The sequence below is a fragment of the Strix uralensis genome, chromosome 4 (assembly GCF_047716275.1).
Source record: "Strix uralensis isolate ZFMK-TIS-50842 chromosome 4, bStrUra1, whole genome shotgun sequence".
Taxonomy (NCBI): Eukaryota; Metazoa; Chordata; class Aves; order Strigiformes; family Strigidae; genus Strix; species Strix uralensis.
Genome location: NC_133975.1, coordinates 35,019,659 through 35,043,637, shown reverse-complemented (window position 1 = coordinate 35,043,637; position 23,979 = coordinate 35,019,659). Strand labels below are relative to the sequence as shown.

The following is a 23,979-nucleotide window of genomic DNA, read 5'->3' as shown; positions in this document are numbered from 1 at the left end:
TATCTATACCATGTTAAGTCTTGTGCTCTCATTTAGCACTCAGCATGTGCTAAAATTGGATCTGTATCCACTGTACCTGGCTTTCTTGAAATGAAATACATTTCTTTGAAGGGTTTATACTTTTTGTATGGTTTGTGGGTGGTTTTTTTTTATTCACTGAAACAAACTATGAATCATGCTAGAAATGAAAAAAATTCCAGCTCCACAGAATGTAATATGATGTTATGCAACATACAGGAATACTAATCATGCTGTTTTCAAACATTCTTATTTACTCCTTGATCAGATTTCCAGCATTCAGCTAAGACCAAAATAGAAATGACAAATAAAGCTAACTTCCTATACAGCCATAAGCCTTCATGGCTTTAGAAGTCCCTCAGGACACTTAGAAAATAAAAACAACATTAAAGCTAATAACAGTATGATAATTTACACCTTTGGGACCTGCTCCAGGAGATTTCTGGAGGAATACTGCTGGCTACCCTTTTCTTTTCTTTAACCTCTGATTTGCTCCTACTATAATTATCTATGCGTAAACAAAATGTAGTCTATCTTATCTTAAAAAGAACAGGCACACATGTCACTGCTTCTTTTCTTTTTTTTCTTTTTTTTTTTTTTTCATTTTCAGCTCTAATTTCAGTAAGTATGTTGTAGCATTGAATAGTTTTTCTCTTCCAGATCCATCTGGATTATTTCCAGGTTAGTTTTACCCCTTGTATTCCACTAGGCTGTTCTTGATCAAGTCTAATAACATCTGGGAACCCAAAATTCAGAACCATACTTCTCACTAAGTCAGGTGCCTTTAGCAACGGTCCCCTTCCTGAAATCTTATTATCCACTCACTGATGCTGTTGTCTCTTGATTCTTCTTGAACACCCCTAACATTCTTTTGGGATGTCTTTTGAACTATATTTTTATTCACCATTCAAAACTTTGCAGTAGTTGCATTGGTCTCTCACCAGTTTTATTCTTCTGACTTAAAGTCTCATCCCACTTTTCTGCAGCTGACAAAACAGATGTACTCCTAATTGATACATATTTTCTAATTTTTTACTTTTACAAATAACACCTTTCATCAATACCCACCACCAAAATGATACCTTAAGTGTAATCGGAAAATCCAGTTTCTATCTGAGTCAGCACATCCAAGTAGTTTGCAGATCTATGGTATTTGCCTTCCATTGCCTTCCAGGCAGTGAATCTCTCATCTAGGCATTTATCAGCTCACATCCCAATTTGTGTCATGTTTTCTACAGTCTTGAAAAATACAGTTCTCTTCCACTCATGCATATTGAAAGGGCTCAGAGGACTTGTCTGTGTGGTCTTTTGCAGACTGACATGACTGAGCTGTGTCAAATACAACCTGATCAAAAATGTATGTGTAACAGCAGCCCAGTCGGACTTACCAGCTTGAACCTAATGGCTTGTGGCAAAGAGGCTCAATCATCATAACCAAACTGGCACGGAAATGGTACATTGGACAGAGCACTGCAAGAAGGAAAGAGTTGGGAAGACTTTCAACATCAACAGCACAAGATGGAAAGCAACCTACCCTGTAAGTATTAATAGAATCATAGAATCAATCATAGAATCATAGAATCAGCCAGATTGGAAGGGACCTCAAAAGATCATTTGGTCGAACCTTTCATGGGAAAGGGAGCCTAGATGAGACTATCTAGCACCTTGACCAAACACATATTAAAAAACTTCAGTGATGGGGACTCTGCCATGTCCCTGGGAAGGTTGTTCCAGTAAATGACTGTTCTCACTGTAAAAAATTTCTTTCTTGTGTTGAGCTAAAACCTCTCCTGGTGCAACTTGTACCTGTTGCCTCCTGTCTTCTCCATGTGACTCCTTGTGAAGAGAAAGCCTCCAATCTCTTTTTAGTTGCCTTTTAAGTACTTCCCTGAGAATTAAAGTTCAGTCAAGTTAAAGTATGATATCCAAGCTCTGGATCAGTGCAACAATTACAGGAATTAATCTCAATTTAACCCATAGATGACTAATTTTGATAAAGGTTTTCACCAGCAGATTCTCAGATTATCAAGAATCAGAAGCCTTAAACACTATGTGAACATGCACATCACGCCAAGAAAAAAGGAATTCAAGGTTTTGTAAAAGTATTAACACTCTTGCATAAGACCTATACTAGTGTGATTGTAGATAGAATCTGATGTGTTGCTTCTGAAAACACACTTAGGGCAGGATATGCTGATGCTGACATTAAAAAATTACCTTTCAGCATAGTATTATTCATAAACAGTAGGCATGTCCTTATGTGCACTTAGATATAACACTCTTTGCAATGCCAAAAAAAAATTAACTGCTGTATAGTACTGAGTTGAACTCTAATTGGTATTAATTAGGAACATGAATCATGTGTGTGAGAAAGGAAGATATTGTTAAATTAGAGTTCTGTCTTAATCCTTTCTTGTTAGGCTCTCCTTCAACTTTGAAAGATACTCCTCTGTCACAGTGACAGTCAGCAAATGACAACCAGTCTTGCTCTGCGTCCTTAGAGAAGGCTATGAAGATATCAGTCCATTTGAATCTGTCATCCTTTGTAATTACTCCTTCTGTCTAATGGGTGGTTCATCTTCACAATTATCATTCATTCACTTAAATTAGACTTTTTCATATGATGTTTTCGTTAAATATGAACTATAACCATTGTCTGGAAATTGCGCCTTTGGGAGATTTATTTTTCTCCTTTCTACATTTTGTAACATAGTAAAAATATGCTTTTGCTTCTCTCTGAAAAAAAACCCGAACATGACCTTAGGAAAGATTAAAGCCAAAACAGAGTTCTAATTGCCGAAGATGAACTGCTATAAAATTGCACAGTGTTGCCATATTTAGGTAAAGGATATTTGTTGCTAAAAACAAAAACATTACAGTAGTGCAGGCAGCCAAAAGCCTGGGACAATTTATCCAAGTCTACTTAATTATTTTATATTTTAAATTCATGTCTATATGTAATCCTGGTTTCAGTTCTGAAAAAGAAAAGCATTACTGAAACTTAATATAGAACCTTAATTCACAGCAAGTGTATGATGCTAACACAATTTATACATCTCTACTCTTAACAATTGTATGATCATGTGTATTAAGTAACTTACTACTTTAGTTAAATGGCATTTATTATAGTTTCACAACATAACAGAACAACTGTCAGTTTATTTCTAATATCCCAAGTTTAATATCATATACTCAATAAGTTCTATTATTTATATTTTGAGTTTTGTTGTATTGCTTTTGCTTTCTTTCAACTTTATCATATTGATATAATTTAGCATAATCTTACTTGTTTATAGAAAACTGATATGTGTCAGTGCCACAGAATGTGAAGAACGTGTACTTTAGGTTTAAAAATTGTGAGAAATTTATTATGTATAGATGAACTTGATTATGAATATATAAGAGAGCAACTGAACTTTAGTTTCCATCTGTAGCCTAAGAAGATACATCTCCACCACATAAAGAAAGTGCATAAATTGGCAGATTGATGCTGCTACAGTTCTTACATCAACATGGTACCAGCACATCAAGCATTATCATACCACCCTGCTTGTCTTGGCTAGAATGCTGCTTAGTCCGGTGCATAATAAAGCCAGCTGATTTGTATGTCCCATTCCACATTTAGTTCTCACATTTGCATCTGCACCAATCCCTGTATACACATTTTTACTTAAATGTTCAGGACAGTTGAGTTTAGACAAATCTATACCCACAGAGAGGCTTCCTTTGTCCTGGAGTACCATAGTACCAAGAACCTCACCAGGTATTAAATATTCAAATCCATTACAATGTTCAACAAAGGAAAAGCAAAGTCAAAATAAGTCTTAAGGTGTGCTGGGCTAGTCCTGTAAAATTGTGTTCTAATAGGCCTGATTTGGACTGTACTCTTGTGAAGAGCTGGGGAAAACTAATATTTTGTCTGCTGTTATTTCAAGAAGTGACACAGATAGTAGATCAGCTTAATTTCTCTCTAATTCCCCAGGTATTAGGGCTGATTAACTGCATGAGGCAAATAAACAACATCTCAAAGACATATAATGGGGTACATTACTGCTGCACTCCCAAATCCTCTGGAAGCTACCTTAACTTTTTAAGCAGGATACCTCTGAGTCCACCAAAATTAGTTCTCTATTACTCACAATGAATCAAAGACTTGGCTTTCCTCATAAGTTACCTTTATTCATCTCATTTTTGTGGTGCTCAATTGTATATTAATCTGTTGCCAATTTCCAAATTAATAACATATTTTTAATGTAAAACAATCCTGGGTTGTTTTCATTTCTTTCTTTTGTGGAAAAAAAAAAACCAGCAAATCATCAGCCCAACACAAAACAAAACCCAAAACAAACAGACCCCTTCCCTCACTGCCCCCCCCACCAAAACACTCCAAAATCTCCAGAGGTTTTAGAAACACTTTACTGATTTTTAAAAGTGCTGTACATTTTGAATAGTATTTATTTGTGTTGTTTTTTTCCTACGGAACATGTTAGTAAGAGAATTAGAAACTTCTTAGAAATTATAGTTTCAGGAGAAATCTTGAATACATGCTTTGAAATTAGGTTTTAAAAAATATCCAAAGGCTATTGGGAAAAGATTATTTAAATATAAATACAAAATACTATTTAGAATCTCTTCAGACATAAGTTCTTTGTTCAAATCCTGAAGAGCAAACCTAGCAACAAATCTGCTAATGTTAGAAATCAGTCCTCTGACCTTTTAAGTTGAATGCATCAGCTTTGCTGAGATTAATTTCACTGCTTTATATCTGAGAAAAGTTCAGGTGAGATGAATGTGTTATAGAGTTGTACATAGTATATACCTATAAAATAACAATATATTTTTCTTACATATATATTTTATGTTTAATCACTCAATAGCAGCTGACTGCTGGAGAGTTGGGACTTATCATTTTGTAATGATTGGATTGTTTTATATAGTTTTTTCTCCTGTTTTTGTTGTCTTCTTTGTAACATTTAAATGTTGTGGCCTTATCAAGCACAAACTTTCCCTCCTCCCTAACATTCTAGTCATTCCTTCCTCACCACAGAATCAGCTTTTCTTAGAGGCAGCTTCAGTTTTATATTCCTGCTTTGACTGGGCACTAAATTCAGATCACCACGTGGGTTGGGGAGGGGGATCAGTTGTTGAACCACATCTTTATGAATGGCAGGTAAAATCACACACAAATCACTCACCCAAAACACAACCTGTTTTCCCCAGAGACGGTGTAAAAGCTTTCATTAGAATATATTTGCCATTTCATTCATTTAAATAATCGTCTCCCCTTCCACACATACTTTGAAAGACAATTTTCAGAGGTTTAGTTATTTAAAATCTGTTTTAAAAGCACAGGAGAAAACAACGCCTGCCATATTTAAAGCAATTACACAACCTGAAAAGCTACTGTAACTGGTCCAGGCTTTGCATAATTTCATTTTTGGAAATGTGATAATATATACATACACTTGCAAGAATTCATATTAATCCATATATTTTTGTTGGATTTTTTATTACAGAGGGTGCAAAAACTTCACAAGTATAGACAACTATCTTCAGCACACTTGGTACAAGTGTTAGCCTCACTTCCCAGCTAAGGAAAGGGATCAACAACAAACTTACCAAAGCTAGAAAAATGTTGGTAGATGAGCTTGGAATGAAGCTGTGTAGTTTTAGTTAGCTGAACCATGTTACTGTTTACACCAAAACCAGCACTTAACAAGGCTACATCACAGGCCAGACATGCTGTATGCTGCAATTCAGTTTGACCTCTGTAACTGTGCAACTGATGGCAAAGGGGCAGAGGGAAGTCAGCCACCTCCCTCCCCCTATCACATTAGTAAATACCTGCAGCTGATGAAAGACTGCTGAGGGCTAAGAATAGCTTGAGTTTCTTTATAGCCTTAACAATTCTCACTCTTCCTAGAAGGAGAATATTGATACAGGGATCTATGAATACACCGTTCCCATAAGCATCCCTGCTCCATGATGTTTCTGTCATGGGTGTTTCAGGGAAATACAAAGCAGCTCTTACCCCACTCGGGATGACCAACCATCTGACTACAGTCTCACAGTTAAAATGCAGGAACAAGTAATTCAACAAGCTGCTCAGATTTATCGTGAAGATTTCAAAACACGGGGAAAAAAACAAAGGTCACACCAAACTACTGCTAGTGATTGTTTCATATTTCATTTCCAACATTGATCAAGTATTATTCTAATATTTATGAAAAAAGAAAATTATTAAAGGCTTAAAAATACCCATACCATTGGTACCACCATCTTCAAACTACTAAGACCTGTCAGATAAGGATGTTTTTGCCTTTTTAGGTGCAAAATTCTGCTGCAAAGCTGGACTAAAAGGTTAATTTCTCCCAGGTCTTAGTCTTTGGCTTTTACATGGGATTTAGCCGCAACAAAAAGAAATTAGAATAGAATTGTTTTCCAATATTTTTTCTCCTATGTAAGCAGGTTTTGCAAGCAATTTAGAGAAACATTATTAACAAGAGAACAGGGGATCCCTGAGAGAGTACTTTTTAGTAAATTATAGTCCACATGGAAAAACAAATAATTGACAACCATTCTGCTAAGCTCTTCTATTAGTTAAGGGTTAGTAATTCTGATAGCAACATAGAGAACAATTTTGGCAACTTAATGCTGCAAATTCCTTTGAAGTAGTCAATTAATTGACAATAAGCGTGCATCTGTCATCACATAACTTCATTTACTTAACCTTTTTACATTAGGGTTATCTGAGAGTACATACATGTCATAAATGCTGTATTTATCTCAATCCAAGATAACCAGTCATTTCAGAAATGATACATCCATTTCATAGGAGAGGAGAGCCAACAAAATCATGAATGTCTTTTCTTATCTTCATGTCATTACAGTTTTGGATGGTTGATTTCTGGCCTTACAGAGGCAGAAATATTGTTTCTACCATGTCTGAAAGTATAAACCCATCTGTCCCCCAGAAAAGATAGCCAGAAAATGGTGCAAGTACTGAAGAGCAGATGTCCACGTTAGCAAGGAGTTAACCCACAGCAAGGAGACACCAGTATAGTTAACAACAAGCCAAAGCTGTCAACAACTTAGATTTTCTGTTCATCAACAGGGTTGTTTCAGAACCATGCAACATCTAAATATTTAGTAACAGCCTTGAAAAATATCAACTATGCTGTACACAAATGCATGGGAAAGCATGGCCTAATTAGCTAAGGTTTCTCTGATTGTCTTCTTGATGAAGGAATATAAAAATCAATGTTTAAGTATATTATGACTGCAGCTATAAAACAACCAACGTAATCTTGAAAGCTAGTTCTCTGATAAACCCCAAAACTTCAAAGGCATGGAGCTGGCATGAAGGCTTGAGCCATTCCCATATTTAAGATGCTTCAGATCTATGTTCATGGTTTAAGCTTATTAATAAGTTTTGTTTCTTTCAAATATATACACTTGTGATCACCAAAATCTGTCAAAATCAGTTTCATTAAAATCTGAAACAGAGTGGTAGCTAATAGGAGGACCATAGAGAAGGATCCCCGGACTGCTTGTCAGATATCTTTTTCTTTACCCTTTAATTTGAAAAATATTTTTGTGCAGCATTTCAAACAACAAAATCAATATTCACATTCATTGAAATAGCTAACTAGTAAGAGATATGTATTGTTTGCATACTTTTTTGTGTGAGGTCAATAGGTTAATTACACAAGTAAAAACTCTAAATTGTCTAGAGACTACTGAACTGTATAAATAAACAAAGTATTCTGCAAAGTGTATTTAATGTCCATGCAATTTATTCTTTTTCATTCAGTGGTATTGCTGGAAGAGCAGTGGGGATTTTTGTAGCAATTTTCTGTGCTTTCTGCTTGAGAAATTCTGAGGCCTCAGTCATTTGTATTTGAAGTTGATTAGGATGAAGTCAGAGTGCTCACATTTTTTTAACAACTTCTGAGAGTGTTTAGCTCAGGGGCAGGAAGAAGAAAAACAAATACTCCTTACAAATATTTTGTCTTGAAAGCTTTTCCCTAAAAGTACAACTGTGTGTGTGGTCAGATGGAAAAGGGATATTCAAGTCGACTGACAGACTTATCTTCAGACACCCGGTAGTTAATGAATGCAGACCTTGGTAGGAGTTGCTCTGATCAAAGTGTCACTTAAAAAGTCTACCTGTGAATTTAGATTAAACTTCTGTAGAAGCCTATAATTTGTGCTAAAAAGGTTAGAAACTTACTAAGTAGTACAGTTGTTAACTGTGTGATGAGAAACTAAGTTTAAAAATTACATAAAAACATCACTAATTTCCAGGGGGATTTTGTCCATTTAAACTAAATGTATTCTGAAATTGCAGTATAACATAGACTGTATTTTCTTATTGGTAGCAGCAGTGATGCTTAAAATATGCTAGCACTGACAATAATTGTAGTTTCACTTTTCCCTAGAAATTACCAAAACTGAATTCAGGTCATCTGCGTCCAGGACTGTGATATTAAAGCAGAACTTGAAACTGAATTAATTTGCTGTACATGAAGCCTGCAGTTAAACAAGTGCTCATTCAACATATGCCATGTTAGTTTTTTTCTTGGAAAAGATCATGCATGGAACCACAAAGTTTTCAGGCAAGACAACAGAAACCCATGGCTAGTTCATGCAAAAAATATATGAACTTCTGCATTGACAGAATCTAAAATGAAAACATCCAGGCCAAGGTAGCAAGGATTCTCTGCATAGAGAAATTCAAAGAAATCTTTACACTTCGCTTCTCTCCAGTTAATTCCTTTAACACTGCATATTCAACATGTCTCAGTGGGGAAGACATTTTCAGTACTAAGAAACATAGAAAAACATTGCTCTATGAAATTAGATTTGTTATTGTAAGTGCTTTAAATCTGAAAATTTCCACCTCCTCTTTTTTTATCTTGTGGGATGATATTGAAAATCACAGCTTTATCTTTTCTCCAGCATTTGTTATGACTCCTGTGTCACAAGGGTAAAGAGTAGTCATCATTAAACTTAAGTAACTTTGAGCTTCTATTCTAATATGTATGATAACTGTTATTTTAGAGGTTGTTTTCATAAGACTGATCTCCGTTTGAATTGTTACTTCACCTATCTTAGGAATTGTTACCTTACCAGAAAAACAAAATATAAAATTTAATTTTAAAGAAAACTCTGAGCAGTGGTAATGTGGTGTCCCTCATGTACAGTTTCTTTCTTGTTTTATGCATCGAAGTTGAAACAACAATATTTCGCAAATAAATTATATTCTAAGAAACACAGGATCAATCCTAGAATATAAAAATATAACCTGGCATCAAAAAAGACTTCCCCCCACCCTTATGAGTTTCTTTTACCTGTAAGAATTTATCATAGTGCATTTTCATTTTCTGCATTTGATAGATTTTCAGCAATCTGATAGCTGTCATGACTGACACCTATGCAATTTTGAAGATTTAGTGTCTATGAAAGCAAAAACTAGGTAGTCTATCAGACTGTTTTGTGGCAATACGAGCCAGCAGAGAAGTCAATGTCTGGTTCTTTGGACAATGTGAGCACAATGAGATTAAGTACCATATTTTTTACACATGCACTAAAAACTTAGCTGTAGGAGAATGAGCACTATAAATCTGAATATATCCAACTGATGTGTTGAAAGTGGTCACTTTTCAAAACAAATGGCACTCAAGAATTCGTAAATTTTTACTTTCTTAGTTTAAACTTATGTTGCATTTATTACTCAAACAAGGGACTCTTGTTAATTACTGTGATATATGTATATTGGCACCAGCTGCATATGCATGTTCCCCAGCTTCTCATAGACATTTATTGTTATATGTTTACTAATTGCACAGCTGTCACTCTCTTTTATGGTCTGAGCCATATTGTTGGTGTTATTTATATCATGTAAATATCTTGTCTTGTTCAAAGGGAAACAATGAAATCTTTTGTGCTGATCTACCACATCTTCAAAACTGTGTTTGAATATGGAAAATATCCAAAGTAGGACTGTGGTGATTACAGCCAATTCCAGTAGTGTGTCAAGGCACCTGACCAAAACTTAAATAAAACTGAAGTCTGTCAGCCTGAAATTGTGACCTTAACCAAACATGCATGTCACAAGTGCACATACACATCTATTCCACCTTCGCTTCCTACACAGCTTGCTTTCACACTACATCTCTCCCTCCTTTACACAGTGTTGCAGGTACTTGGAGTCCTGCTTCTTTGCAGGTGGCTTGCATCAGAAACAGCATGGCCAGCAGGGACGGGGAAGTGATCTTACCCCTGTACTTGGCACTGGTGAGGTCGCACCTCGATTACTGTGTTCAGTTTTGGGCCCCTCACTACAAAAAGGACATTGAATTACTCGAGCGTGTCCAGAGAAGGGCAACGAAGCTGGTGAAGGGTCTGGAGCACATGTCGTACGAGGAGCGGCTGAGGGAACTGGGGTTGTTTAGTCTGGAGAAGAGGAGGCTGAGGGGAGATCTCATCGCCCTCTACAACTACCTGAAAGGAGGTTGCAGAGAGCTGGGGATGAGTCTCTTTAACCAAGTAATAAGCGACAGGACAAGAGGTAATGGCCTCAAGTTGCGCCAGGGAAAGTTTAGACTACATATTAGGAAGCATTTCTTTACTGAACGGGTTTTTAGGCGTTGGAATGGGCTGCCCAGGGAGTTGGTGGAGTCCCCATCCCTGGAGGTGTTTAAGAGTAGAGTCGACATAGTGCTGAGGGATATGGTGTAGATGGGAACTGTCAGTGTTAGGTTAATGGTTGGACTGGATGATCTTCAAGGTCTTTTCCAACCTAGACGATTTTGTGATTCTGTAAAACTTCCCCACCTTGAGCAAATCCTCACATTTCTCCTAGAAAAGCTCTATTTGGATCCTGGAAGGAAGCATGATTCTGCTGAAGTCCTCAGGTGCATTTAACAAGTGTTTTTTAAAACAAGGTGTGAAATTGACCTGACTGCAATCACAGGAGTAGCTGTTTAAAATTGAAACCAGGAAGACTGTGCATACCTTTTAATTCCTTAGGAGTGAAAGCCCTTTCTATGAGAAACATGAATTCAGCGTCTCTCTTGGCCTGAATGTCTCCTGGAAGATTGTCCTGATAGCAAGATAGGAATATTTCAGTTCAACTCTCCTCTTGAATCTTAGAAAATGGGTAGTTTTATCTGATCAAAGTTACTTAAAACAGTTTTAAAACTATAAAGAATATAAAATAAATCTTTCCTTTGGAAAATTGAAATCAGCAGCAAACGTATATGTTACTTGATATATTAGAGCTGACAATTCGGTTTTGCAAAAGGTTTTTTTTTCCTTCTAAGGTCTTTGCATGAGGTACTGACAGATGAAATTGAATCACTGCTTTTTGTTGGCCTTGTTATCAACATGAATTTGCCCCAAAACATTACTAGAGAATAATTAATAGTACCTGTGAAATCTGAACATATCAATTGACACATAAAATCCTTTACTATCATCACAATAGTGTTGTTAAACTTATATAAAACCTTGAAAAACCTATTATAATTTCTACTTTGATAAAATAACAGTGAATCATTAATTTCATTTGATTTGTTTCCTTTATTATAGGTTTTAGTATGATAAGCCTCTTGTAAGACAATTTTTAAAAATCTACAGTTGCAATAATCCCTTTTATTAGCATAGTGACAAAGAGGCAGCAGTTCAGTCTGCCTTATTTGGAACTGTTAAATTTTGTCTGGTATCAACAGTTGTCCTTTAATCAGGAGTCTTCTGTTCTTTATATAGATCTGACTAAATGCCTTGATTCTACTGCCAAAAAAACCTTCCATCTATAATTTTTTTTCTTTTCTTGAAAATCTAGTGATTTTACTTTTCAAAATCCATTTACTTTATTGTCTGTACAAAAAATTCCAAAGATGTTCTCATTAATAATATTGTAATTTCATGCAAGTGAGAGAAAACAAGGTAGTCAAAATGATTCTTATTATAAAAGAGCAAGTGGGGTACCCTGTGTTCCCCTTGATAACGTGGTTTGTTTTTTCCTTGCTCATCTTAAAAAATAAGTCCTTTTATTTTCTTTCTTCCTCCCATAGCAAAACAAATGATGTAGCATACAGCAGGCTCCTCTGTCATAGCCATCACCATCTGATAGCCATGCCTATTTGATACTGACTTTGATACTCTATCACTAAGCAGCTGGTGCTATATGAGTGGTACATGGAAAGCTTCACTGTGGAAGTATCTTCTCTGACTTGTTTCTGTCCACGTTCTTCCTTTGCCATGAATATTTCTCCCACCCTGTACAACAAAATGTATACCTAGTATATCTTCCCTTAACTCCCTTTTTGCTCACTTACGAGCAAACTTTCTGATTCACCAGCTGAAATACTCATCAAGTCTTTTCCACATATGACATCAACAATGCTTTTGCCATCTTGCTTTTGAGATTCCTGTTCCACACAGATTTAGAGAATATGTTGGCCCCTTCACACTTTTTAATGTCAGTTTTCATATGTTCCCATTTGACATCAGCAGCCACTTTTATTTCACTGAAATCTTCTGTCAGATGCTTCCAAAATTTAACCTCATGTATACTCCTTTTATTAAAAAGCTTTTTCCTGGAAACTTTCCTTGAAATTAAAAAAAATATATTTATGTCTATTTATGATTTTTCAGTTTGTTCAGCATACATAATCATTCAGGAAATAGTTTGTCCAAGAAAGGCAGTTAGTGAATTGATTTTAAATCGTTCACTTATTGTTTTTCTAAGTAGCTGACCATCTATAGCACCTGACAATTTCTCTTCACGTGGATGATACAACACTTACATTTGACTCAATTAAATGTAGAAACAAACTGTATTTCATTTAATCTAGAAGTTTCTAATTATGCTTTATCTTTTTCAAAGCACATATTTGTAGGGAGAGACCAAAAGAGAAAGGAACCAAATGGATCCCTGTGACATCATGCATCATACTAGAACAAATATTTAATCCAGAATGATCATGAATTATATACTTTCACAACTTTTCATTCCCAAAGATACTGTGCTGACTGCAGGTAAACTAAGATAGCTCAGTGAACCACTTTTGATATATGCACTTCTTCACTTAGACTTGAGTTCATGAAAAGTCTGATCTACTGAAACAAGTATTGCTATTGGAGACTATAGATATAAATCACAGGCTACTGTGACTGTTCCTTGTTTTGAGATTGGACTAATAATATTTCTGAAAGTAGAGGAACCAAAATCAGTATGGGACTGTAGCAGTTCCCTCAAAATAAGTACATTTCTCGACCAGGAAAAAGTATATGAAAGGATAGAATCAGATATAAATTCTGGTAATACTCAGATTAAATAGTGTACTGTTGCTATATTTGCATGTGATGTAAGCTAGAATATTAATTGTCTCTATATCAAAAAAAATATAGCTATAATGTTAATGTCATTTGGAAAATGAGCAACAATTTAAAGGACCACTTCAAAGAGTACCTGCAGGAGTAAAGAAAGGCAGTGACCTTTGCAGACAAATTTTGCTGCACCAGCACATTTAATTGCTGTGTTACCATCTCCATTAATCTCCAGACACCGTTCAAATACAATAATGATGAGACTGAATAAACACTCTGGAGCTGTAAATCGTCTTAAAATTCCTGAATCAGTTGAATTACACAATGAAGTGTTAAATCTCCTATTTTAATTGCTGGCTACTTTTTATGAAAATTTGGTTAAATATCTTCAGTGGCAATCAAATAACAGCACTTTTATCTCTGTAATGATTGAGGACTGACATGAATTAAGTAGGTCTCAAAAATCATACAAAGAATTAAGTTTTTTTATGCTTAGCATTATCTTTAGCAGGAGTTAGAGCTATTCTAGAGAACCTGACAAATAACAGATGCAACAGGATACAGAACACACAAGGGATCGTGTTGAATATTCAGATCAACACCAGAACTGAAATCGTAAATGTCTTTGATATATATTTTCTCTTCTATTTTCATTACTTTTTCAAGTCTGTATGACAAAGTTAGTACATCAAAGATAATTCTTGATATAATTTGTAACAGAGATATCAGGAAAACTGCTTCAAACTATCTCAGTAACCCAAATTCTAACTCGTAAATGCTTGAAACAAACTTCCTGACAATGCACACACAAAGATGTCTAAGAGTACTCACAAAGATGTATAAGAGTATTCAGTGAGTGAAAAACATTTCAACAGGCCCAATAGCTGCATCCACTGCAAACTACAAAACCCCTTTAAGAGCCTACTGACCTCTCAACCAAAATCCCATCAGGAGATCAACAAATTTTAGAATTTGAAGCTTAGGTCTAAAGTGTTGCTCAGATTTCACAGGTATTTTCTTGTTCTTCTGTCATTTGGTCATGAATTTTTATACTTTCACAGCCCCCAAAGGATACTGCACTGACTGAAGGTAAACTAGGATAGCTTCGTGAAATATTTTTGATGCACACACTCCATACTGAAGAACATACATTGATTTTCTGGATCACACTTCCAGACACAACATTCACTCCTTTTCCTGCACTTGTTTCTCATGTGTTGACTCCAGCCAAAATGCTATAAAAGAGACCTTGTGCAGGCAAAGGAATCTGTCATTTAAAGTATTGATACAGAGAAATGATTACTTGCTTTGAGATTTATTTACTTATAGCAAACTGCTTTGCAACTTATTTACTTATAGCAACTTACAGTATTACTTATAGTATTTTTGAATATTGCTAAGAGTCCTGCTTGCCCAGACTGTTCTGTGGAATTTTACCAAGGACTACTGTGTCCATCAAAACAAAGCAGTTTGCTGGGAAAATCTACCAAGAACTGCAGTGTTCAGCAAAATATCATGTTTTTGTCCTTGGGAAGCAGATGTGCTCTAACTAGTTTAGGCTTTGTAATGAATAGATAGCCATATATGGACGGTAGAAGTGGATACACTGGTACTTTTAGAGAAGATAGAATGAGTAAACTGGCTGAAAATACTCTTGTTATTCAAGAAATTGCCTAAGAGAATCTGCGCGTGCTCCAAGGAAAAGTACAAGGTGAGAAAGACTATGAGCCTTCCTCCAAAATACCCCCGGAGATGACCACCAGGAGGCAATGCACAGGCGAAAAGATAACAAACTGCTGACACCAGCCTTTCGAACTAACCCAACCTTACTCATGCATATGTATGTTTGTGTTATGTAATCCAATGAATATGTATATCCACACTCTGTAAGTTTTTGGTAAAATGTGCTGTGGGTGTGCAAGCTTTGTGGAGAAATCCCCTTGCACCCCGGCGCAGGAGTAAACATACCTGCTTTATAACTCTATTGGAGTTGTAGAGTCTGTTTTCCGCAAGTCAGTATTCAAATCACACTATTTAAAGTCCAGTTCTGCTCTGGATCTCAATGCCTGACTGCCTTAAAGGAAGGCTAACCCTTATACCAGTGGAGACAACAGCCAGAAGGATATGTTTTTACACTGCAAAAAATACCAGTCAGTCCACATTCCTCAGCAAGGAATCTTGGTGAGGGGAACTGCTTTGCTAAGAGTGAGAGAAATTGATAATCTCTGCTATCTTGTTGGTTTTGTTTTGTTTTAATTGGATAGAAATGTTTCTTGCTGCTTCTAACTACTTAGCATGAAACCTAATACTAAACTGACAGCATTTGTATCATTTATCTTAACCTCACCCATACCTCTAGAATGAGAAAGAAGAAAATCATAAGGAATATATCTTAATAGCTCTTTTATATAGGGGTTCAACTAGTTTCAGGCAAAGAGTATTATCTTAGTATTATCTTTAGCAGGAGTTAGAGCTATTCTAGAGAACCCGACAAATAACAGATACAACAGGATACAGAACACACAAGGGATCATGTTGAATATTCAGATCAACACCCGAACTGAAATTGTAAATGTCTTTGATATATATTTTCTCTTCTATGTCTAATATGTCTAACTTATATTATTCCCCTTCTAATTCTGTTACTTCATCCTATTCTTACAAGATATAGCCATTAAAAGCACTCATAAGTCACCAAAAAAGTAACTGTCAAAAGATACTCCCAGCTCCCAACTCCCTCCCAGCTACATACACACAAAATATTGAAGAAAGGTTCTGTCTGTGACAGGGTGCCACTTTATTAAAACGTTAATGTTCAATTTTTAACCTGACGGTGTGAAAAAAAAATGCTTGCTAATGTGCTAGTGAGTAGAGAGTGGCAGATTTCCCAAGATATTTAATAACAAACACATGAAATCTAGGGGAAGAATGCACACACAGATCTTTAATTCAAATGTTTATTACCCTGCAAGAACATTAGAGGTAATAAATCTCTCTTTTTCTTTTTTATTTTTTTTAATGGCTTAAAATATGAATTTTCTCAATTTAACGCTACAAAAAACCTAAACTTTTGGAAATATCATAATTTACAGTACAAGTAGCCAAATTAGCTTTTGCTCTAGAGGAAAATCTGATCCTTCTTTCCTGGAAAGATTGAAATGTGCACCACAAGACATTATTTGTACGTAATTTTTCACTCAAACATTGCTCTGATACAGCTGATTAAGAACCTAGCAGTGCATGGGAATACTTGAAGTGATTCTTTTCTTCAGTCTTCTATCTAGTATGCAGTAAGTCACCTCCATCTAGGTCATCCTTCTTCACTGAGACCAACTTGAAAAGGCACACAAATGGAATTCTGGAGAAAATGGAAACAATTCAGTTCTAATACCCATTGTGCCGGAAACCTGCCATTGCTACTTTCAGAAATGATTGTAAGTGTGTTGTGGTTTTTTTCTCACTGTTGTCAGGTCTAATCTCAGAGATGCCTCTTGAAAAAAACATTTTCCAAAACCAAACTCTAATATACAGTAAAGAATTTCATTTTTAAATAAAGCTTTGGAAAAGAATACCCTGAACAAGAGCTAAACAGACGTATTGCTACATCTGCAATTTTTTTTGCAAAATTTTGCCAATTAGTTGGGTAATATCAAGTTTTGTAACAGAAATCAGCAGTTGGATCAGTCCTGATCCAAACACAGGCAAAGTGGTCAAAACTGGGTATTAGAACTCCATCATGCATGAAATTGCTTTTCCAGAAAACCCATAACTTGGGATAGTTACATATCAACTTCTTTGCCTCAGTGGCAAGTCACTGAAGGGTTGATTTTGCAGTGTCCACACTAAGAGCAGAATGTTCATGAACATCCTCTCTGTGCATGCCCAAGTTTACAGAGCAACACTGAAACTGCGAGAGGAACACTTGAACATAACAACAGAAAGATTAGTACAGCTTTAGTAACCTAAAGTATTTTTGTAACAGAAGACATGCAATTTCCATTCTGGCTTCAAATTCAGTGTAACAGACAAGTAAATTTGGGTGTAGATGAGTTGCTTATCCTGACCCTCTTCCTTCCCCAGGATTGATATATTCTGTTTTTTCTGGGTTTTGCGATATATAGGTTCTTGTAGTAGCTCAAATACACATAAGAAAAGAACATTATTTGGATTGAATAATCCTGATTATGAACACAATCCAAATCTAGTTTCTCATCTAAATTATGAAAGTAGTCACAGGAAGAAACATGTTTTAAGATATTTTCTAAACAAGCCTCATTTCTGAAATATCTTCAAGCCACCTGGCTGAAACCTAAAGGTTTAAAAAGTAAGTATTTCTAAGGTAACTTTACAATAAATAACTGAAATAAAGGCATCAATAAAGGAAGCATATAAAAGGAAATAACAATTTTGCATTGTTACGGTAGAGTAAGATAATTCTTTTTCCTTGTGCAAACATTCAAAATACATTAGGAAGACTTATTTAATCTTTCAAAGAAGAGTGTTATTATCTGAGCATAAACTGTGAACTTAAAGACAAGAAAACAGAACACTGGTAAGCAACTTAGTCCTGGTCAGAAGCAGAGGGATAGGGGCACATTTAACTGCTATATCCCACTTCCCAGCTGAATGAGCAGAATGTGAGACAGCTAAAAATTTCCGAAGCTGAGATTCTTGCACTGTGCTCATGAGCTCATAAGACGGAGCATTTTTATGAAGATAAGAGTAGAAACTGAAGAACATACCAGACTTGCAACCTACATGAAAAGGCTTATTACCCACATGTATACAGTCCATGAGCAGAAATGAACACTAGAAGCAACATTCTGGTAAAATTTTCACCTCACAAAGTACAACTGAAAACAGATCTTACTGTTTTATAACAAACCGCACTTACATGGGTACCCTGTTTACAAAGCAGGGTAGACCCAAAGGCATCTTTTCAAGATTTCACTGTACACTGCCAGATTTGAGTTAAAGAGACCAAAAGACACCTCTGGTCCTCACTAGATTGTCGTATCTGGCAAAAATACAAACTGAATTAGACAAAGCAGATTTTTCTAATCACTCTTAAGAGAGTGCAAGAATTGTGGAATCAAGCAAGGAAATCTAGGGATTTCCACAAACTATAAACTTGTTTTCTTTGTTTTCAAAACGGAAAGTGTGGCCTTAGTAGAATTACTTTGTGCTTATGTGTCTGTTTTCTGGCATCCCTGTTTTGGCTAATGCACCGTTCAAATAGTGCAACCCTAAAAGGAGAACTGGTTACTAAATTCAGACCTGAAAAGCTTATTGCAAGGAACTGAGAACCATGCAAAGTGTCATTTCCATCAAAGAAAATACTGGACTCAGAGGAGGATATAAACTTATCAAAGCACTTGTCCATCCAATGGTTGTGATGAGTGACGAGACTGCAGTCAGTCTTAAGGGAGGTTATGACACAGAAACAGTAACAAAGCTATTACATAGCGAAGATTTGCAACCAGCTTCTCAGATATCCAAAACCAGGAACTGGGCAGGAATTTAGGGCTCTAGGAGCAAACACATCATTACCTTAAAAGCAAGTAGATATAAAAATCTGTAAGACTGATAAATTTGGCTTCATGCAAATCAATGAGTACTTTATGCATTATGTTGGTGATGTAGAGGAATGTATTTTTTAGACCTGGAAAATCATCTCAAAATTGCCAATAACTTTTGTTATCAAAGGCATGAGTGTGTCAGACTAATACAGATTTTAAGAAATACAGTGATGTGTAATTCAGAATATTTAATTCGGAATGAACGGAAGTGAAAGTAAGGTAATTTTAAGAAATAACAGGTTTGGTTCTTATATAAGATTATAAATCACTGAGTTTTCTCTGACAAAATGGATTGTTATTTCTTGGAACTGAATGGGTTAATGTCACAGATCAAGTCACAGGTTCAGAAGGAACATAACTGGTCTGTATGCAATAGTATCAAAATATATTAAGGACAATGATCCTGTCAAAAAACTACACATGGTTTCCAGATGTGTTAGAATTTATTATATTTTACAGTTTCTTTAGGAGATAACATCCTCCAAATTCCAGAATCCTAACATCTTTTTCAGTAAGGAAACAGCATTCTGCATGCATATAACTGAATTGGTAAAGTCCAGTTTCAGAGAACTGATGTCAAGTCTCCTAGGAGCAGAATAGGAAGTAGGATCACAGCCCTAAAACAGTCACCTGGATGACTGAATGTAGTTACCTAATATTCTAGGTAAGTATTCATTTAATAAGTGCACCAAACACCATGTACAGACATCATTGTCATATTCACACTCTAATAACATCTGAGCTTTTTATTTGTATCCTTAATTTCCTTATGGTCATCTATATTCATTAGTTCTCATGCCAGCAATATTCCTTAGGTCCCTCCCTAGTCCTTTCTTCCTCATTGAGTTTATTGACAGCAATTATTCTAGTTGTCACCATAGTTTTCATACAACTAAGCAAAATGTTACAAATTTTCTGAATCCCTCCTCCCACTTCAGTCAGTCTTTTTCTGTATGTGATCTAGACCGAATTAATTTTTGCTGAGTGTATGGGACAATAGCTATATGTTTGTAGGAAAAAGGAGTTAAATATATATTTTAATTCAGGAATTTAAATTCCCATTTCTATAAGTAGTAGTCTAGGAATTAAATTGTCCTTATATTTTTTATTTATTTTTTCATATGCAAGACAATGCGGAAATTCAGAAAATTGCACCTACACTTCAGTGGGACTAGATACCATGCTCTATAGAGAATCATAGAATGATTTGGGTTGAAAGGGACCTTAAAGATCATTTATCTTCAGCCCCCTTGCCAGGAGCAGGGACACCTTCCATTAGATCAGGTTGCTCAAAGCCCCATCCAATCTGGCCTCAAACACTTCCAGGGAGGGGACAGCCACAATCTCTCTGGGCAACCTGTTCCAGTGTCTCACCACCCTCACAGTAAAGAATTTCTTCCTTATATCTAATCTAAAACTACACTCCCTCAGTTTAAAACCATTACTCCTTGTCCTATCACTAATGCTCCCTGATAAAGAGTCCCTCCCCATCTTTTCTGTAGGCCCCCTTTAAGTACTGGAAGGTCTCTATAAGGTCTTACCAGAGCCTTCTCTTCTCTTGGCTGAACAACCCCAAGTCTCTCAGCCTGTCCTCATAGGGGAGGTGCTCCAGCCCCCTGATCACCTTCGTGGCCTCCTCTGGACCCGCTTGAGCAGGCCCAGGTCCTTCTTATGCTGGGGGCCCCAGAGCTGAAATCAGTACTCCAGGTGCGATCTCATGAGAGCGGAGTATAGGGGGAGAACCACCTCCCTTGACCTGCTGGCCACACTTCTCTTGATGCAGCCCAGGATATGGTTGGATTTCTGGGCTGTGAACACACATTGCTGGCTCATAGTCAGTTTTCCATCCACTACTACTTCCAAGCCCTTCTCCACAGGGTTTCTCTCAATCCACCCTTCAGCCAGCCTGTATTTGTGCATGGGATTGACCCAATCCATGTGCAGGACCTTACACTTGGCTTTTTTGAACTTCATGAGGTTTGCATGGGACCACCTCTCATGTCTGTCAGGGTCCTTCTGGATGGTATCTCTTCCCTCCAGCGTGTCAGCAGCACCACACAGCTTGGTGTCATCAGTAAATTTGCTGAGGGTGCACTCAATCCCACTGGCCATGTTTAATTCTATCAGGGCTTTAGCTTTCCTAACCTGATCCCTGGCTGCTCATACAGTTTCTCTGTATCCCTCCCAGACTACCTATCCTTGCTTCCAACTTCTGTAGGCTTTCTTTTTGTGTTTGAGTGTGTCCAGGAGCTTCTTGTTCATCCATGCAGGCCTCCTGGGGTTTTTGCCTGTCTCCCTCTTTGTTGGGACACAGCTCTCCTGAGCTTGGAGGAGGTGATCCTTGAATATTAACCAGATTTCTTGGGCCCCTCTTCCCTCCAGGGCCTTATCCCATACTACTCTGCCAAGAAGATCCCTGAAGAGGCCAAAGTCTGGTCTCCTGAAGTCCAGGGTAGCGAACTTGCTGTGCACTCTCCTCGCTGCACTAAGGTTCTTGAACTCCACCATTTCATGGTCACTGCAGCCAAGGCTGCCCTTGAGCTTCACACTCGCCACCAGCTCTTCCTTATTGGTGAGAACAAGGTCCATCATAGCACATCTCCTCATTGTTTTCTCTATCACTTGGAGAAGGAATTTATCATCAGTGCATTCCAGGAACCTCCGGGATTGCTTATGCCCTGATGTGTTGTCTCTCCAACAGATATTGGGGTGGTTGAAGTCCCCCATAAGGATCAGGGCTTGTGAACGTGAGGCTACTCCTATTTGTCTATAGAGAGCCTCATACACTCAGTCTTCCTGGTCAGGTGGCATGTATCAGACCCCCACTATAATGTCTCCTGTCCCTTTCTTCCCTTTAATCCTGACCCATAAGCTCTTGGTTGGCTGCTCATCCATCCCACACAGAGCTCCATGCCCTCCAGCTGGTCATTGACATAGAGGGTGACCCCCCCTCCTTGTCTCCCCTGCCTGTCCTTCCTAAAGGGACTGCATCCTTCCATTCCAACACTCCAGTCATAGGAGCCATCCTACCGCTGGTTGTGGCACCAGTCCTGTAATCAACTGTTGATTTGCCAGATTCGACTGGCCCTTTCAAGCCCCTTCCCTTTGACCAGAAGGATTGGTAAAAAACTCCATGAGTCCCTTACCACTGCTCCCAGAGCTCTGTAATCCTTCTTGATACTCCTCAGACTTCTCCTGGCTACATCATTTGTGCCCACATGAAACAACAGCAGCAGATAATAGTCAGTGGACTGTACAAGGCTCAGCAGTCTCTCAGTGACATCCCTGATACAAGTCTCTGGTAAAGAACACACCTCTTTAGAGTGTGTCAGGTTGGCAGATGGGTGCCTCCATACCGCTCAGAAGACAGTCCCCTGCTACTATGACCTGTCACCTTTTCTTAGTTACGTGGGTTGTTATATGGGGAGCAGACCAGGCTGCCTTACTCAGCTCCACTGTCTCTCCTGATGTGACAGGTCTTTCCTCTTCAATCTGCAGAGTGGTGAAGCAGTTCTGCAAGGGCACCTCAGGCTTCAGAGGAAGTCTCTTCCTCCTGCAGGTCCTTGCCATCTCCAGTTTCCATTCTTCCACATTATTGCCCCCCCCCCCCCCCCCCCCCACTTCTGTGTATGTCATCAGGGGTGTTTTTGGCTGTTTGGCAGACATCTAACTCCTTCTCAGCCTCCCTGATGCTACACAGCCTTCTCACCACCTCCTGCAGTTCAGCCACCTGCTGCAGGTTTGTCTCCATCTGGGCACACCTTTTGCAGGCAGGTCTGCTGCCTGTCCCTGCCCTAGGAGAAAGGTCTGGGCACTTCTTGCAGTCTGAGGTCTGCACCACAGCTTCTCCCTTCCGCAGCTCCGTTTGGGTGGAGGCATTGGCCACTGCTGGGGTAGATGGTGCAGACCCCCCAGCCAGAGCTGCAGCCTTTGCTCTCAGAGTGCCTGCCACCCTGTCTTGAGGGTCAGATAGGATGAGTGCCCTTGACCTGCACATATGGTCACAGAAGGGTGCTCTGTTGCTGTGTTATGCAAACTTCAAACCTTTCCACTCCTCCAGTGGAATGTCCCTCCTTCAAAGAGGTGCCCTCCCTCTGCACGCTTCCACAGAAACTGCTGTGCCATGCCCTGTTCGCAGTGCTTCTGCGTGGCTGGCACTCCGTGGGGCTGCCTGCTGTGGCTGTGGGGGGCAGCTGCCATTACTCCTGGCCCTGCTTGCACCTCTTCAGCCGCTCTCTCCTGTGAGAGCTGCCAGCTCCTGGTGAGTTTCCACACTCACCTGGGGTTTTCCTGACCCATGAAACCTCCTCTTGCACACCACAATCACCCCCTCTGCTGCGGAATGTATCTGCACTGTAGCCTCTGCAAGTGACGGTGGCAGTTACACCGTGTTTAAATCTGCCACCATTACACCTGGCCCAGGCCGTGCCTAGTCAGCCACTCACTCTCAGGGGAGCTGCTGGCTTCTGGCAGGTCTCCACACTCTCCTTGGGTTTCCCCCAGGAAACAGTCTTTAAAGAGATTCAGAAATTATTTTTAAAACACTCAAATATGCTGCTCCATTAGCAGGACTGTTGCCTAATACAGAAACAAGTGCTCCTTCACCATAACCCTTTCTGGCAGCAGCAAAAGACTAGGATTTAGCATTAAGCAGTAAGCTGAGGACAGAAGTGTAGTCCAACTGTAAAAATTTCTGTTCTAAGACTGGAACAATGCTTGCATCCCACTCTAAGATGTAGGAAGGTTTCCATGAGGTACATAGACCCAAACATGCACAGAGCAGCAGTTTATGGAACTGAACGATGCATGCTGGAGAACAGATGTAATATAGCGGGCCTGCAGGTGCTTTCAGTTTCAGTCCTGGCACTATTTGATTCCACTCCAGTGCGTTGTGGAAGGCTGTTCTTACACTAAAAGCTGAATTAACTTTGAATCTACCTTGTAAGACCCAATACAGATTGAATCTGTACAAGAAAAGTTTTATTACTCAAATTGTCAATAGATGTATTAACAGGGTTTACCTGAAACAAGACAGAAGCTTTTA

The 23,979-nt window shown here is 38.0% G+C and overlaps 1 long non-coding RNA gene across 2 annotated transcripts in view; it reads right to left on the bottom strand.

Moving 5' to 3' along the window:
* LOC141942122 (uncharacterized) overlaps positions 1-23,979 on the bottom strand; it is a 68,745-nt gene that overhangs the window by 26,295 nt on the left and 18,471 nt on the right. The gene's annotated exons all lie outside the window — the stretch shown is intronic.